The sequence below is a fragment of the Carassius auratus genome, chromosome 36 (assembly GCF_003368295.1).
Source record: "Carassius auratus strain Wakin chromosome 36, ASM336829v1, whole genome shotgun sequence".
Lineage (NCBI taxonomy): Eukaryota > Metazoa > Chordata > Actinopteri > Cypriniformes > Cyprinidae > Carassius > Carassius auratus.
The window spans coordinates 15,079,075-15,094,248 of NC_039278.1; the positions used below are offsets into that span (position 1 = coordinate 15,079,075).

General features: G+C 36.2%; 1 long non-coding RNA gene across 1 annotated transcript; it reads left to right on the top strand.

Annotated features, from left to right (window-relative positions):
• Positions 1-11,009: 11,009 nt before the first annotated feature.
• Positions 11,010-12,257, top strand: LOC113055705 (uncharacterized). Its single transcript, XR_003277563.1, has 3 exons — positions 11,010-11,175; positions 11,843-11,983; positions 12,078-12,257. It is a non-coding gene; the product is annotated as an uncharacterized LOC113055705 (long non-coding RNA).
• The last annotated feature ends 2,917 nt before the right edge of the window (positions 12,258-15,174 follow it).

Consider the following 15,174-nt stretch of genomic DNA (forward strand, 5'->3'; position numbering starts at 1 on the left):
TACTGTAGGCACCGTTCCAACACCCATACTGAAAATTCTGGATACAAGGAGCTCAAGACTTTCGTTCTCCTTCTGAAACTGTTACAGTAGGTCAGATATCCAAATTTTCCAGCAGTCTTAAAGTTTTCCAGTCACAGATTTTAATTTCCCTACCCAATAAAACAATGCAGCGCAGTTCAAAACACTCTCTCCACCTGTTCCTGCAGATGCTACATAAATCCATGTGTACACATCCCATGATGCTGATTTCTCTCGTTTTCTGTCTTTTCCCATTCATTCCCTTGCTGTAAATCGAAATGATACTTGAATCATATCTAATTAGTCCAGCAGATTGAATTGATGAGCAGACACTCAAAGTAATGGAACTGCTGTAATAGACATATTTCTAGTGCAAAAAAATGTTCATATGTAATTATGTGTAGTGTGTTATGTGTAATGGAGCTAGAACATGAATGTAATTAGCTAATATGTGAAGACATTTATCGTCAGGACAGGTGTGTGTATCAGAAACATAAGCATGATTCATTTTCCAAATGAATTTTGGGTCCCACTTTATATTAGGTGGCCTTAACTACTATGTACTTACATAAAAAAATAAGTACAATGTACTTATTCTGTTCATATTGTATTGTAAAACACTTTTGTTGCTATTGAGGTGGGATGGGGTAAGGTTAGGGAGAGGGTTGGAGGTATGGGTAAGTTTAAGGGTGGGTTAAGGTGTAAAGTATGGGTCAACAGTGTAATTATAAATGTAATTACAGAAATTAAATACAGATGTAATTACATGTAGTTTTTTTTTTTCAAATATAAGTACAATGTAAAAACATGTATGTACACAATAAGTACATTGTACTAAACTATTAATTAAAATGTAAGTACATAGTAGTTAAGGCCACTTAATATAAAGTGGGTCCGAATTTTGTTTTGCAGTTATTAACAGAGGATGCCTTTTATGTGTTCATTCAGATGGGCTTTAGGTAAAACAACTACCGAATGTTTAGATCGGATATGTTGGCATTACACAAGGCCTTGTGCTCTGGATTCTCACATCACAAAACATAAAAAAATGATTTGCTGTACGGACATAATTCTAACATTAGGAATGTCCCTGTTGCTAACTGTATTACATGTGAGACGACTGTGGCACTTATTGCTGATTTTATTGCTGCCTGAATTAGAAATATTTTTCTTCCACCACCCAGCAGATAATTCCTGGCTGAATTACCGAATGTTGTTAAAACAACGGCAGTGTTGTTGTTTTCATTTAATTCCTGTCCTCTTAATTACATGGGGCAGTTGGCCCAAAAGTCATGTTGAAAATCTTTTTTGACTACTGCTATAGAGCTGCTGTTTGACTCTTTTGAAGGTAATTGCCTTTTGGCTATTTGGCAACAAGGATGCTTCTTTCAGAGAACTGAAATGAACTATGGTTACTTAGTAAAGCTTTTGGAGTGACAACTGCATTAAAATATGGGTGTAATTTCCTTAAATTATTGTTTGGGAGCAGTTTTATTGAGCAGTAGTTCTTGATGTTGTAGCTTGAATAAAGATATGTCATTGTAATTTAAACTAATTGCTATTTAAAGGGTCATGTTTTTTTTTTTTTGTATGTCACACAAATAGTGCTTATGAAATACAGATTTACCTGGGCTCATATATTGTTCAAAACAGCAGGATTTCCTCTGATTTTTCGATATAACTAAAGCAGATGTTTCAGATGGTAATATTTTGATATTAAAACAGAAGGAAAAAGGAAAGAAGTACCTGTGATGACTCGGTATGATAAAAGAACAACAGCCACAGACGGCTGAAGCTTGAAATAAAAATAACGAAATCACATCCACCTGTGAACTTGGGTTCTTCATCTTTGAAGGTTTTTTCATTTTCCAGCTTTACTTTGTCTTGTTCCTCTGATCAGTCTGTGTAATCTCTCGTTTTCTCTGTCTCTCTCTTTGTGAACTTTTCAGCTCAAAGAACTTTGATGTTGGTAAAATCACGGATGCTCAGTGTCACTGTATGCCATCCGGATTCAAACACGTCAAACTCTTTATCCCGCTCTCTTGCTTAAATTCATAAAAAAATTAATAAAACAAAACAAACACCTGAGGCTGTGGAGAACTCCCAGAGCTCTGGGCCAATGTAATATTTAAAGTCGTAACAAAGTTAGAGGGTGACATTTGGTGTCAAGAGACAGTGGGATAAAGAGGCTGATATTTTGGGGCCCTATATCCACGAGTAATTCCGTCAGTGTGTGGTTTTGCGAATAAGAGACAGAAATTTGATATTTGATGATAAACAAAATAAGATCAGGGCTCATAACTGAAGACTGTCAGAGAGAGATGGAGTGAGTGATTGCTCTCTTTTAATGCCTGAGTGCTGTTATTCCATCAGAGCTTTTCCTCTGGAAGGTCCCAACTGTTGGCTCTGTTTACACAGAGGTCATTTATTGCCTGATGTGCGGTGTCACCAGACAAGATTTATGCTACCAAATCATTATTGCTGGGATATTTTTGGAGCAAGATGGAGTGAAACAGCCATTTTAATGTTAGTGTTTTGTTAACCTTTGATACAATCATATGGCTGTGATGTGCGGCACATCACTAAATGCTAAATTAAAATATGCATTCGCTGGCTGGCGCTGAACAAGAGACAGATGCATTTTAACAGCGTTGTGCATTATAACCAATCACACATGATTCTGTTGACCTTATGAATGCAATGGCCAATCAGATGCGTTCAGATGAGTCATCGCCGGGTTTTTGTTAACAGTTCGCGTCGCTGATTGAATAATGCTCTCTGGCGAATTAATTCTCTCATCAGAAACAACAAATTGCAGATGTGCGTAAGATGTAAGTTAGATATGGATTTCACAGTGTAAACGGCTTCAGTGACTAATAATGGGAGTTTTTGAATTTTGGCTAGAAGTCAATGATAATGTTCTTTGATAATGAAAATTCCCCAGCCCAATTCAACTTACTCGTGCCCCCTCAAAAATAATAAGTGCATGATGCCTGATGATGGCCACATTAAAACTGTCTTGGAAATGTTTAATTGTCCTTAATGGGATGTGTGAATGTGTCATAGTCTGTAAAACTTTCACTAGCATGATGTAAAAAAAAAAAATGGAGTCAGTTTATTTTATTAGTGTTCATTTATCTTACACCTTTTTATATTTTATGTGGTGTCTTGATTTACTTTTGATAAAAACAAAAGTTTATTATCGTATGTTCGTTTGGCATTACATTTATTGTATAGCCTACCCTTTAAATTCACTTACTGAAAGAGAAACAACAGCAGCAGCAGTATGGTGTAACATTTATTTGAAACACATGGCTTTGGAAAACTTGTCTCGGATGTTTCTCTACGTCGCTTTTTGCATAACTCCGGGTCGTCGACACCAAGCTTCATTGCAATTTCTTCTTTGGAATTAAATACTTTCTCTTAATCTTTAAAGTCTCTCCGCGAGTGATAGTGCAGGTGCGGATGTATCTGTGCCAGCTCAGCAATTTGACACTCCAGTGTATTCATGTTGCTAGTGACTAGGCCCAAAATATTGTTGGACTTTTAGGATGGAAACTCAAAGGTATGTAGGAGCAAAATCAAACTCCCCCAGAAAGTTTGCTTTGGTCAGCTGTTTCAATCTGCCTAAACAAACTCAAAAACGACCTTCGTTTCAGCCTGATTTTTGTTTGAAATAATGTCATATCAGCTTGTCCTTTGATTTCATTTGAAGTATCGAGGCCTTTAATGTGGAATATTAAAGGGGGGGGGGGGTGAAATGCTATTTCATGCATACTGAGTTTTTTACACTGTTAAAGAGTTGGATTCCCATGCTAAACATGGACAAAGTTTCAAAAATTAAGTTGTAAGTTTGAAGGAGTATTTCTGTTCCAAAAATACTACTTCCGGTTTGTCACAAGTTTCGGAAAGTTTTTTTCGAGTATGGCTCTGTGTGACGTTAGATGGAGCGGAATTTCCTTATATGGGTCCTGAGGGCACGTCTGCCGGAAGAGCGCGCGCTCCCGTATAGCAGGGCACTGAGAGCACAACAGACATTCACTGATCAGAGCGAGAGCGTCGCGAAATGTCACAAAAGGAGTGTGTTTTTGGTTGCCAGGGCAAGACAACCCTGCACAGATTACAAAAAGAGAAACAGCATTAAGGGACCAGTGGATGGAGGTTATTTTTAAGGAGCATCAACGGAGTTGTGCAAGTGTTTGTGTTTGTTCCCCTGCATTTCGAAGATTCGGATTTGCACATCGTTTATTTCTTAAGGATAATGCAGTCCCAACGAAAAAGGGTCACGATCGTGTGTTGGAACCGCATGCGGTGAGTAAAACTGCTTCAAATATCTCTGTGTTGTTAACTTAGCTATCGGCGTGTAAACACATCAAGTAAACAACATGCGATGTTGTCATCAAACTGCACTTTCCACATGTACAGCTTAAAAAAAAAAAAAAAAAAAAACAAGACGACAAAGAAAGTGGAACTTAGTCATTTTCCAAAACTGCTAAGCAAATATATACAGTTTCAGTACATACCACATAGAGACTGATTGCTGATGCTGCTCTTGTTCAGTTTCAGCCTCGGGATCTGATTCTGGATCATAAATATACGCTGAATCTGACTGTTAGACGTGGTTTGTTTTGGTTGGTTTTGTCCTCACGGTGTCACAGCTTCCAGTCGCGCTCAACGCAAAGCCTACTGGCGCTCGTGATTCTTTAGCTCCGCCCACACGTCACGCCTCCAGCTACTCGTGTTTTTCCGTGAAAAATCAGTACAGACTATCTTTCTCTTATGAATATAATAAAACCAAAGACTTTTTAGAGTTATGAAGGATGCAGTACTACTCTATAGGTACTCAAGATTAACAGGATATTGAGTGAAAACAAGCATTTTACCCCCCCTTTAAGTGAAAATAGTTTAAAAAAATATATACACATATTAAGTGAACAATAGGTAAAAAATATACACAGAACAATTTTATTGTCTGTAGTTCTCAATCAAGTTGTAATTTTGTCAAATTATGCAAGTACAGTATAAAAGTATGTGCAGTACAGTATATTAAGAATTATATCGTTTAATGGTGTAAATTAGGATATGTAAATGCTAGTCACATATGAAATTAGGATTCAGTTAATTCTAAAAAACACTGTAAAAAAAAAATCTAAGATCTCTCCAAATAATATGTTAAAATTTGAAATAAAAGTTGATTTTCTAAAAGTCAACAGGGACAAAAGCACAGATAGTTCTTCTATTCTAAATATGCCAGCCACAGAAGGATGTTCATTTTCAAAATGTATATGTATATTCCCCTGTGTTGAAAGTCTTTCATTCATTGACTAAACCCCACTAAAAACAGATCAATACAAATGTTGTGGTGGTAGCAGAATGTCAAATATTTTAGGTACTGTGAAACAAATATTATATCAGACCTCTACAATAAAAATATAGGTCATTTGAAACTGAAGGAAATTGAAGCTAGTTCATTAGGTTCAGTAGGTTCATTTTCTAACAGCACTGTCCTTGTTTTACTGAAACCTCTAAGCCATTTCCTATGATTGCGTGTTCTAAACATATTTGGATTTCATCTCGTTCATGCACCACCTATGGCTAGACTGACATCTATTTTACACCCAGGTAATATTGGCAGGAAACTCATCAACTGTCACAACTGTACACACAAATATACACCAAATAGATTGCTCCCTGCCGTGGGGAGAGCTCACTATGCCGTCAGGACCAATTTTTTATGGCTGCTGTGCTCGGCCTGTGTGGCCTTTTTCACTGTACTCATAATTCACACAAACACACTTACACACACACACCGGCACCCAGGTCGCTCCAATCTGAAGCAGTAAATGTTACTGTCTAACATATGGGTGACATTGTGATGAAAACACCCTCTCTCCTTTTATGCCCTCTCATACAATTGCTTTTTTTCTCTCCCCCACCATCTGTGTAGGATTGTGTTTTTTTCCTGTTTTTATTTGAAATGTGCAAATTACATACCTTGGTTTTGGGGTCACGGTTCGAAGTTTGGTAAAACAGGAAAAAAAAAATCATTTATTTTGAACAGACAGTAATGCTACATAGGCATATTTTTCTGAGCTCGATTTGCCTGGTAGAGTATTTTTTCCTCTTTACTGACTTCATAAAAATTCCACACAAATTACATTTTGGGAACTGATTCCATTGCAGTTTTTGTGCGATTCTAAAAAAGAGATCAGCCAAAAGAACAAACAAAAAAAAAAAAAAAAAACGGTTCTGATTTATAGCTGGTTGACCAGATTTTTTTTTTCTTCCTGATAATAGTTATCCAAAAAAAAAAAAAAAAAAAAAAAAAAAACCTTCTAGGGCTTATTGTTATTTGTTTATATTATATAAAATTTGAGTGATTTAAATTACATTTAAATTAAATTAAATTAAATTAATTTAAATTACATTTAAATTAAATTAAATTAAATTAAAAATTTAATTATTAAATAATTATTAAATTAGTGATTTACTTTTATATTAACCTCCCTCCCCCTTCCATTATTTCATTCCCCTCCCCACCTTTTTCCCTTCCCCCCTGTTTTACTTAACTTTTTTTAATTATCAATTTATTGTTTTAATATGCTTCACTTGTATTTTTTTTTTCTTACCTTAGGGCATGTAACTATAATACCTTATGGTTATGAAAATCATGTTTTCTGAAACATACATTTGCATATTTGCTTGTGTTCAAATATTTAAATCAAGGCTCATGTATTTATAATATCTTAGAATTATAATGGTCTATATGGCCAGTAAATTATTATTATTATTTAAAGAGCATTACTTTTTCTTTTTTTTTGTTTACTTTTAAATTAATGGATACTTTGGCAATATGGTGTGTGACGCTTAATAGAGGAGGTGGCGATTGAGTGCTTTATGTCTTGCTTTCACTCAGACAATAGACCGCTCGTGCCTACCATTGTTTTCACACACAATACACCCCAGCAGATCAGTCAGGCAGTGTTTCCTTACACATACCCACCCCCAGGGCCCTCAGTCTAACGTTATGTTAACAGATGAGCCCTGCCCACAGTGTGTGTGTGTGTGTGTGTGTGTGTTGAGGGGCCTCATGCATTCATTCACCTCAGTGTGTGCCAGCTGGTTTATTCAAACAAAAACACATAGCAGAGCCTCCAGCAGTTGGCCAATCATGGGCCTTCACTGTTGAATCATAACAGGTCAGTCACCACGGCGATGGCATTTTTTGAATGTTTGAAATCAAACATCTGTGTGGATGCTGTTTACATCTGACCCGAAGCCATGGGTTCACGGACAAGTGTTATTTCACAATTAGAGGAAAGGGGGGAGAAGAGAGCTGTGATTATTAAGAGATTTTTTCTCTGAGGCTGCCTGTTGATTTTGGATACATAAAAAAAAAAAAAATAATAAAAAAATTACTATATAGAGATATTAAACCTATATCTTAAACCTAAAAAAATCGAAATACTTTTACACACACACACACACACAAAATAAAATAAAAGTTATTTACTCATAAGTCTTTCCAAATACTAGTACTATTTTACTTTAAAAAAAATATTAATGTTATTAATAATAATAATAATAATAATAATAAATAAAATTAATTAAGAAATAAGTCTCCTCATATTTACATTAAAATACTGTTATGTGTATTGTTTTGGTGAAAGTAGTTGTCAGAATATAGCAGTATTTTGGTATATTAATATTATTTCAGCTATGTTTTTTTTTTTTTTTTTTAACTATAAATCTAAGTTAAATCAGTAAAATGTTAAATGTTGCTTGCATATTTTTAATGTGAAGTTCTGGGAACCACAGCTGTTGGTTGTTTACTGTAAATTTCGCTACAAAGTTGACATGTTCAATCCTTGAGCAGCTCGTTTCCACAAAAATGAAATAAATAAAACCCGAACCACATGAATCATGGCTGTATTTCAAGTCACATAATAGTTGTGTGAGAAAGATCTGAAATCTAATTCATTATCACCTTTAGCACAAAAAAAGAGTGAGTTAGTGGGGGATGCGGTCACATCTCTAATTATTAGCCTCCTAATAAATCAACGGCAGAATGAGTGGGTGGGTGGGTCTGATCTGATCGAATTCAAACACAGCTTCGACTCAAATATATAACACCGAAATATAGACCTGTGAAAGCCTGTGTGACATTTTCAAATCAAATATAGGATTTAAGAACTAAATTTAGTTTTCACTGCCAAACTTTATGACTAAGAAAGAAAATACAGTTCTTTGGGTACAGGAAACATCACCTTTTCCAAATAAACATGCTTCCTATAATTGCTGAACAGTCCTTTGCCAACTGTTTAGCCCTTATTTTAGATAGCCCCCCAATGCAAAGTCCATGGATCACCAGCCTGTGTACATGGCCTAGACTACTAAACACCAGCACAATAAACTGGCATCTGTACCCAAGGTTCTCAATGGTAGATATCAACCAGTAAGAGTCAGTAAGAGTCCTCCATAAACAAGTCAAATACACATGATACCTCAAATAGTGTAACTGTTTTGCCATTCTGAGAGATGTTAATGATATCTGGTGTATTAGCAATTCCTAGAAAAGTCACACATGCATGCATGCGCACACGCTACTGTTTAAAAGTTTGGGATCAGGATTAGACATTGGTTAGTAAAGATGCATTAAACTAATCCAAAGTGACTACAAAGACATTAATAATGTTACAAAAGAAAATTCTGATAAACAATTGCTGCCAAAATATATGCAACACAACTGTTTTCAACATCTATAATAATAATTCATGTTTCTTGGGACACTGAAGGCTGGAGTAATGGCTGCTGCAAATTCATAACCGGAATAAATTACATTATTAAAATATTTTCAAATAGAAAAGTTATTTAAACTGTAATAATATTTTACAATATACAGTAACTGTATTTCTGATCAGCTAAATGCAGCCTAGGTGAATATAAAATACCTTACTGAACCCAAACCTTTAAATAAAAAAGGAAATATATAAATCAGTGAACAAACAAATACATGCATCTTAATAAGTTGAAAAGTCTTTAATAAGTGAATTGCATGCACAATTAAGGTGCAAATCATTGCATTTATTCTTTGTAATATTTTGTATTATATTAAAAAATATTGTGATATTTACTGTAACCACAATAGAAAATGATTCATACCATGATATTAATACCTAGATTTTGGTCATACCGCCCACCCCTACCACTAGATGAATATTAAGTTATGAAAGAGCTAGTCATATATATTTGTCGACATGCTGTGTTTACATAGCCAGCTCTGCACATATGGGTTCTCAAAAAAGAACGCCTCTAAACCAATGGTAGCTTTGTTCACAAGCGTTCAAATTCAACTGGCTGAATAGGATGCATGTTTTCTTTCAAAATCCTGTTCCTGCCTCTGCCTCTCTCCACAGAGCACTTCAACAGACTGGAGAATCTCTGAATAGGCCAACAGCAGGAAAGAGAGACCAGGAACAGCTTGATAATGAGGAAGCTGATTAAGAAAATCTGTTTCTTTGCAAATTTGTAGACAAGATGGACTGTGTGGCCTCTGCACCCATTGTTGACCATCTGTAGGTATGAGGCTCCATTAGAAAGTCTTTCTTGGTGGTAAAAGGGTGTAGCATTGCCTTAGGGCATTTGTGTTCGAGGACCCGGGGGATTACAACGGCTCGTACACTATCAGTTGAAATTCATTAACCCCGGCGGATAACCTCAGGAGGGAAGCAATGAAAGCAACTGCTACTATTGCAGTGCTGAAACCCGTAATTATGCAGCCACAGGTGAGACCCTGTAGTCAATTAGACTGAAAGAAGCCCCTGCAGCAGGCTGCTACCCCAACGGCTTTAGACCGGGGAAATGGAGGCTCCCTCATGGAAAACTCCACAGTTGTACATTTCCATACTGAGTGCTGATGGATTTCTGCTATTGGGAAACAATTCAGGAAAGGTCTAGCTAGTTAGAATGTAATTCACGTTCACAGTTTGGGGGGGCAGCTTGTAACAAAGGGCCCTACGGAATGTTCCACACATTGGACCTAGAGAAGAGGAGGGGGGTTCTGGCCTCATGTGTGTGTGTTTTTATTTTATTTTACTTTTTTATTCCATTATTTTCAGCAGACCCAAAAACAAAACAAACATGCACCATCCATCAAAAAACATAAAAATTATATTATTGTTATTATTATTAAAATTTATAATGATTAGATATTTTGTTGTTGTTATATAAAATAATAATAATAATAATAATAATAATAATAATAATAATAATAATAATAATAATAATAATAATAATAATAATAATAATAGTTATTATTATTTAACTAATTATTGTTGTGAGAAAAATAAATAAAAATGATATTTGCTGTTGTTTTAATAAATGTACTTTTGTTTTAATAATAATAATAATTATTATTATTTATATTAATTATTTATTATTTAATTATTCATGTTAATAATATACTACTACTACTAATACTACTACTACTACTACTAATAATAATTATTATTATTAGCATATCTGCTATATTAAAATCTCTTTGTAGGTTGAATTTGCAGGTACTGTACAGTATTCAAATGCAGTAAACATCCCATCTTCTTCAGATCTTCATTTAACCAATTACTTTCAAAGACTGATAAGAAACTAGCCAGTTAACTAATCATATTTTTTAAGATAAGTGGGAAATTAATAAACTAAACTCACATGTATGTTGAATTTTATTTTGCATTTTGCAGCTTCAACAATTTGAGAAAACTGAGGCATGATGAGAAACATCTGACAGACTGAAATCTGACAGAAGGTCACTCTTGCAAGGTTACTGACAGAGTTTTGTTATGGGAATTTACATTTTCCTGGAGTTCCTTGTGTTTCATATCTACACACCTGAGTGCTGATGATAAACAGCTGACAGGCGAACAGATGACAACAACCTGCATGCTTTGCAGTTTAACACTGTTTGTTTTTGGTTCCCTAAGGTTGGTCGAGTGTGTACTTCTGTGTACGTGCATGTACGTGAGAAAGAAAGAGATATAAGGGATGCTCAGGCTCTGAAGAAGGCGACTTGATGACTCTGCAAAATGATCACAAACCATTCTTGACAATAGGGGAGACCAGTGCTGGACATCACACTTTTCTACTCCAAATACATTTCTCAAGGTAGGTTTAGAGTGAAATTTCGCTGACAAAATGCAGAAACTATGCCAACAATAATGCTGAGAAAATGACTTTTTTTGAGGATTTTGATGGATTGATATCAGATTTTACACAACTTTGGGCCACATTTCCACCATTATAGACAGAAAAATTGTTTACTGAACACACATTGCCCATTTGTGACAAAGTGCCCAAATAGCAGAGCCGATATGGGGCAAGCTGCCACTGTCATTATGTAGAAAACTGCACATCATTCCACCTTTTGCATGACTACTGACCAAATAAATGGGTATTCAATACTGATTTGAATTGAACTTAATAATGTGAGAAGAAATTGACCATGGCATGAAGCTAGGATTGGTTGCAAGGGACAGTGGTCTATATTATACACAGGTATATGATTGACCAATCAGAATCAAGTATTCTAGACAGGAAAAATTCAGATTGTATATGTACGAATGGTTTGCCGGTGTGTTGCCATAGTGAGTCAGGCACAGCTAATCCTGAGCCTGTCTTTAAGCGCTGTGTAGATAAGCTTACTGTACAAGATTGACTTGGCAGCCTAAATACAGAAGACTGAGAGAAACAACCACGCACTGTTCAGCTTGAGGGGATGTAATGGAAATTAATGGTTTTTAAATGTGTACGTGTGTGTGTTTGACTCTCTTAGCACTGAAGCAGACGTTTACACATGGCCAGGATAAACTGAAACTCATCTTCAGGTCAACATTCCCTTAGATGTTGAGAAGAAATGTGATTATGATACAAATCAACGTAGTTATCTGCAACCCGACGCTCACAGAAACCCTCCGTGAGTGTTACCCAAGCCTTCCATAAACCCATAAATCAGTCAGACTCAAAACAACAAGCGCAGGAAACTGAGTGAGTCATTTCCCTTCAAACAGGATGTGCGTCCTCGCTGCTCTGAGGGGGAATCACAGGCTGGATCTGGGATGATGTGCAGCGAGTCTCTATATAGCTACTGGGAATTCTGCCACACCGTCTGGATAAAAGACAAATAAGAAACATCCTGCCCCTTTGTTATTGTTCAGAAAACAAATGAGGTAAACTCACACCAACGGTTGAGCCAGAAGTTTCACTACAGAGTCACAATCGTAAAACTCTGCAGAAAACCAACCCACAAATGGCTTTTTTCTTTGAATTTTGAAATTAATTTTCTTGAATTTTGAACTATTTGAACTAAGTGAACTATTCTTTGATAGAGAACACTCCATGTGTTGGTTATTATATTTACTGTCATTGTCTACCCAAGTCTACTTTTTTTTCTTAACTTTCAATTGATTTGCCAAATCCCACACCATTTTTACAGACAAACATATGTTATTCTTGAACAGTTCCTTCTTGCACAAGTCCTAAGTTTTATTTGTGACTGATTTAATACAACACGTGGGCAGCTTTTGAGTCTTCCTTGTACACACACACACACATATTTCATGTTGGAAAGTTTATTTTATCGACACAAAAACACATTTTATGATGAATAAGAACCGGTAATACACTGATGGAGAGAAAAAAAAAAAAGAGAGAAAAAAAAAGTTCTGGATGGAGCAATTAATCAGAAAATTTCTACACTCCAACTGCTGTTGAATTAATTTTCCTGATAAGACGAAACGAGTTTGGAATGCATTTGCAGATACATCATAAACACATTTAAACCTTTTTGCACATTAAATTTAGTTATGTAGCATCATGCGGTAAAATGCTGCTCATTGGCTTTTAACAGCACAAGAGTACGAAGCACAGTAATAGCAACGAAAGTGGATTTGTAGCATGATTGTTTTTAGAAAAGTGAGAGCAGACCACAGGTTAGCGCTCAACAGCGAATAATAAACGGATATATTTAGTCCCTGATGAATCTGAGGGAATTATCACGACAGGCAGAGATTGTTTGATGCAGGAAATGTTCCTTCGCTATCACGATAACAACATTAATTAATTGTGCATCACATCGGGGTTTGAAGTAGTCACAACAGTTGCATGCATTTCTGGTATATCTCCTCCTGCTATTCGACGGGTTAAACAAATGCACGAAACCTCTGTTTTTGTTTGATATTAGCTAGGCATTTATTAAAAGTGCTGTAGCCGAAGCACAGATTTCATCTGCTGGTATCAGCTGATTATGATTTCAGCCACGTAGGGCAGCAGATTTTATATACCGTCTAATTCAAAAACACAGTGATGAGCCTTTCCTGCGAGAGATTCAAATGGAGGAAATCACAGGCCAGCTTGGCATATAAGCACGTTGTTGTCAGTGCTGTTAAATTGAAGAGTGATTCGGTGTAATGGATTTGTCAGGTGTTGTCCCCGCTTTGATCCGAGCCCCAGGACGAAGGATGATAATGCCCTGGAAACCCCATGGTGACAAGTTGGCAATCAGCTTCACTTATGTGTACTACAGAATTAAACCATATCAAAGACTGAAGAATCAGAGATTGTTTTTGTCCCCCCTTTGTGAGAGATTAGGCATGAATTTGATTAATCTAGATAGTGAATTACGCTCACATCCACACACAATCGACACACTCGTTTGGTCTGTGCAGAAATGTTTCTCTTGAGCCAAGCATATGGAGAGCTGTCTCTGTTATTGGCCTGATTACTTTAGCTGTCTAGAAATCAAGCTTCGGCTTACTTATCCTCCTCCATGGGTGGGATGGAAGACTGTTTTCTTGTAAACAATCAATGCCGGATAAACATGGCATTCACGGCCTTCTTTCCAGTGTTTAAATTGGTACTCCAACTCAGTCGCTAACAATTAACGTGTTTAAGTACACATGACTGCATATTCCATCTGTTTCCTTGTCAGTCTGTCAACTTTTTAAACCATCTTTTTTTAGCGGTTGAATCAGGACTACATCTCTCTGTTTTCGCCAAGTCTTCCATCCACTTCCCTCAAAGTGACAGCTCAGGGAAAGACTCGAAATGCATTCAAACAAACACATACACATGTGTTTTTTTTCTTTCTTTCATACAAGTACTGACAAGTGCTGGCAAATTGGGGACCACAACTGCAATCTCTGGGGTGACTTCAAATTGTAGTGTGGCGAAAAGTTTCGAAAGTAGAGTGCTGTTGCTCAGGTCAACTTGGAAGTTGTATTCAAGCAGACTTTTGGCAGTCAGCTGATCTTGACAACAATACAAAATTATTTGTAGCTTTGAAGCCGAAAAAACCTAGTGAATTGAAACTTAACCTTTATCTCTCAAAGCCGACTTTGAGGAGCCACAGCGCTGGAGGTTATTTGGTTAGTGCTATTGGAGGGCACGAGGGTGGCGCGACCAAGCAATGTCATCAGTCTGGAATTGCATGGGTGGAGCTGGAAACACAAACTGCCCCACAGACCTCAAAGTCGTTACCGTATACGCTAATTAGCATCATTTGCTAAGAAATCAAACCGGGGCCAGATGGTGAGGCTAGCAAATATTCATCGATCTCAAAACCCACACGAGTGCACGCATTAGTTGGAAAGTGGGTTGTCCGCACAAAAGACATTTAAAAGCTTCATCTCCTTGAACAGATTGGTGGTTGATGGTTGAGAGAAGACAAATTAGAAGCAAAAGAGACAGATTTGAGTGAAAAGTACAATTACGGGTAAAAGATGGATTTTTGGCAAACTAGGATGAAGGATTTGAGGTCTAAACATTTAACCACCAGCTCACTCCAATGGAAAGACTGATTACTCTGAGCGAAAAATGCCAAATCAAACATTTCATATTGAAAAGGGCTGTGCTGCACCAATAATGCAACTGATTGGATGCAGTTTTCAATTCTGTGAATATTTGACTGATGGTTAAAAAGTAGCTGTTATATAAATGGCATATAATTATTTGCATTTATTTTTAATATTTTAGTTTCATATTTACATTTATAATTTTCATATAGATTTCTATATTTAAGGGATATATTTACACGCATTTCATTGTTTTGGCACATTCAGAAATTCCCTAGAAATTCATTATTTCTGAAGGAAACAGGATATTTAAAGA